Genomic DNA, 4186 nt, shown 5'->3' with positions numbered 1-4186 from the left:
AATGTTAAAAGGGCTGCTTTAAGCAGAGGAAAGAGAAAAACAACCTAACTAACGAAGAACAGGAACACAAATAACAAAATGGCAATAACTGCGCACCTATCAATAATCACATTAACCAATTTGTGCTTTCTAATCCCCTCACCTTCTCCCTCACCCCCACCCCTCTCCAATCTAGCAATCATCAGTTTTTTTTCTGTATCTCTGAGACTGTTTCTGATTAGTTTGCTCATTTATTCTATTTAGATTCCACATATAAAGTGAGATCATATGGTATTTGTCTTTCTCCGACTGACTTACTTCACTTAGCATAATGTTATCTAGGTCCATCCATATGTTTGCAAATGGTAAGATTTCCTTCTTCTTTATGGCTGAGTAATACTCCATTGTATAAATGTACCACAGCTTCTTAATCCAGTCATCTACCAATGGGCATTTCGGTTGTTTTCATTTCTTGGCTACTGTGAATAGCATTGCAATAAACGTAGGGGTGCATATATTTTTTTGAATTAGTGTTTTGGATTCTGGATAGATACCTAAGAGTGGAATTGCTGGTCATAAGGTAGTTCCATTTCCAGTTTTTTGAGATATCTCCATACTGATATCCATAGTGGCTACACCAATCTGCAATCCCACCAACAGTGCACCAGGGTTCCCTTTTCTCCACATCCTCTCTAGCACTTGTTTGTTGATTTGTTGATAATAGCCATCTGACCGGAGTGAGGTGGTCTCTCATTGTGGTTTTAATTTGCATTTTCTAATGATTAGTGAGGTTGAGCATTTTTTTCATATGTCTGTTTGCCATCTCTATGTCCTCTTTAGAAAAATGTCTCTTCATGTCCTCTGTTCATTTTTTAATTGGTTGTTTATTTTTTTGGTTTTGAATTGAGTGAGATGATGATGATGATGATGATGATGATGATTGGGGAACAGTGTGTTTTTCCAGGACCTATCAGCTCCAAGTCAAGTAGTTGTCTCAATCTAGTTGTGGAGGGTGCATCTCAGTGGCCCATGTGGGGATCAAAACAGCAAGTTTGGTGTTATGAGCACTGCGCTCTAACAAACTGAGCTAACTGGCTGCCCCCTGAATGAATTTTTAAAATAAATTTTGGATATTAACCCCTTGTTAGATGTATCATGGACAAATATCTTCTCCCATTCAGTAGGGTTCCTTTATGTTTTATTGATGGTTTTCTTTGCTGTGAAAAAGCTTTTTAGTTTGATATAATCTCATGTTTATTTTTTCTCTTCCTTTGGCTGAGGGGATATATCAGTAAAAATATTACTAAGGTAATGTCTGAAAATTTACTTTCTATATTTTCTTCTAGGAATTTTATGGTTTTAGATCTTACATTTAAGCCTTTAATCCATTTTTAATTTATTCTCGTATATGGCATAAAGAGGTGGTCCAGTTTCGTTTTTTTCCTTGTGTCTGTCCAGATTTCCCAGCAGCATTTATTGAATAGACTTTTTTTACCCCAATGTAAATTCTTCCTTCCCTTGTAGTAGATTAAATGACCATATAGGTATGGATTTATTTCTGGGCTCTTTATTCTGTTCCATTGACCTATGTGTCTGTTTTTATGCCGGTACCATGCTGTTTTGATTACTATAGCCATGTAGTATGATTTGATGTCAGGTAGCATGATACCTCCCACTTTGTTCTTATTTCTCAAGATTGCCATGGCTTTTCAGGGTCTTTTATGGTTGCATATAAATTTAAGGATTATATGTTTTATTTCTGTGAAAAATGTTCTTAGTAGTTTGATAGAAATTGCATTGAATATATATATATATATATATATATATATATATATTGCTTTAGGTAGTATGGACATTTTAACTATATTAATTCTTCCTATCCATGAGCATGGTATGTATTTCCATTTATTTGTATCTTTTTTCATTTCTCTCTTCAGTGTCATAATTTTTTGAGTACAGGTCTTTTACTTTGGTTAAACTTATTCCTAAGTATTGTATAGTTTTTGAAGTAATTGTAAATGGGACTGTTTTCTTATTTTCTCATTCTGGTAGTTTATTACTGGTGTATAAAAATGCAAGTGATTTCTCAATATTAATTTTGTATCCTTCTTTTTCCTTAATTTTGTATTTGCTTCTTTACTAAATTCATTTATCAGTTGTAATAGTTTTTTGGTAGAGTGTTTGGGGCTCTCTCTATATAGTATGATGTCATCTGCATATAATGACAATTTTAATTCCTCCTTTCCAATTTGGATGCCTTTTATTTCTTTTTCTTGTCTGATTGCTGTGGCTAGAACTTCCAGAACTATGTTGAATAAAAGTGGTGAAAGTGGGTAACCTTGTCTTGTTCCTGATCTTCAGGGGAATGGTTTTAACTTCTTCCCATTATGATGTTAACTGTGGGTTTATCATATATGGCCTTTATTTTGTTGAGATATGATCCTTCTATTCCCATTTTGTTAAGAGTTTTTATCATAAATGGGTGCTGGATTTTGTCAAATGTTTTTCTGCCTATTGATATGACCATATAGTTTTTATTTTTCATTTTGTTAACATGGTATATCACATTAATTGATTTGAGAATATTGAACCAATCTTGCACATCAGAAATGAATCCCACTTGATTGTAGTGTATGATCTTTTTAATGTATTGCTGAATTTTGTTTGCTAATATTTTGTTGAGGATTTTTGCATCTATATTTATTGGGGATATTGGCCTGTAGTTTTCTTTTTTTGAAATTTCTTTGCCTGATTTGGGGAGTGATAATGGCCACATAAAAAGAATTTGGGAGACTTCTTCCCTTCTGAATTTTTTAGAATAGTTTGAGGAGACTAGGTGATAATTTTTTTTGAATGTTTGGCAAAATTCACTTGTAAAGGCTGCCCCAGAGTTTTTGTTTGTTGAAAGCTTGTTGATGTGATTCAATTTCCTTGGTAGTAATCAGTGTATTCAGATTTTCCATTTCTTCTTGAGTTAGTCTTGCAATGTTGTATGTTTCTAGAAAATTATCCATTTTTTTCAGATTGTCTAATTTGTTTTTTTTAAGTTTTTATTGGGGAATTGGGGGATGGGAACAGACAAGTTGGTATCCTTTTGTTCTTCAGTCTAGTTGCGGAGGATGTTGCTTCACTGGCCCAAGTTGGCACCATCATTGCGCTCTTCCCGGGTGAGGCAGATCAGTCGCTGGCCTCTGGACGGCTGCTCACTGTGGCTNGATGGTGACTCAAAGGGTGTTGGAGGCATACAAGGGCAGACTGAGGTGTGTGTGTGTGGCCTCAGTGGGACAGCTGGAAGACAGTTACCATTTACCCTGTGTCAGGTCCTTCTCCCGTGCAGCCAGCAGGCTGGCACCATCTTTCCTGTGTTGAGCCCACCCCCTACACTTTCGGCCAAATCTGAATCTGATTGGTCTGGTGAGCTCTGCAGCTCTGCCCTGCTGACACACTGGGACCCCACCCCACCCAACTCCCCCAATGCCAGAGGCACTTTCTCCAACAGCAGCCAGTCCCAGTCGCATTGCACACTTTCTTGGAAAACTATCAGAGTCCAATAGACCCCAAGTAGGAGCAACGGCCTTGGTGTGCTCTAAGACTTTCACTGAGTAGCTTCAGGCTCAGCATTGGCACCAAACAGAATTTACATTAATGTGGTAAAAAAAAAACTCTTCTTACTCTAATGACTTCCTGAGACCCTGCCTCATCTAACGTGCATAACATATGAGGTTTTATCAGTGGCTGAATCTTAAAGGAGCTGGCAGGTGGCAGCAGACTTTGGGGTGTCCTGGTATTTTGTAGAGCTATCCCAGGCCTGGTACTGGTGGCAGACATCCTTGGTTCACAGTATGGCCTCTCCCATGCACCACAGACAGTGAACAACCTTGGATCACTTTGTATCTTTTACCAGGTAGCCCCAACCAGTGACCCAAGCCTGCATTGGAGCCCTTCCCAAAAGGCCACAGAACCAACATACCTGGAGGTTGGCTTCAGACCACAGCAGAGAACCACCAGAATAATTCCACAAGTAGCACACACGAAGAGTAGTCTCAACAAGCACCAGAGCCCACTGGGGTGATTCTCAGTTGGGTAAGTCCCTGCACAGCAACCTGTAAGCTATGGACATGGCTGTCGCTCACAGTCAATCAGCCTGATGATCAATCCTACCCCCTGACATGCCAATAGCAATCAAGGCTCTACTATAACAGGAGGG

Source organism: Hipposideros armiger, unplaced genomic scaffold, assembly GCF_001890085.2.
Source record: "Hipposideros armiger isolate ML-2016 unplaced genomic scaffold, ASM189008v1 scaffold_1712, whole genome shotgun sequence".
Lineage (NCBI taxonomy): Eukaryota > Metazoa > Chordata > Mammalia > Chiroptera > Hipposideridae > Hipposideros > Hipposideros armiger.
This window is presented reverse-complemented; position numbering follows the sequence as displayed.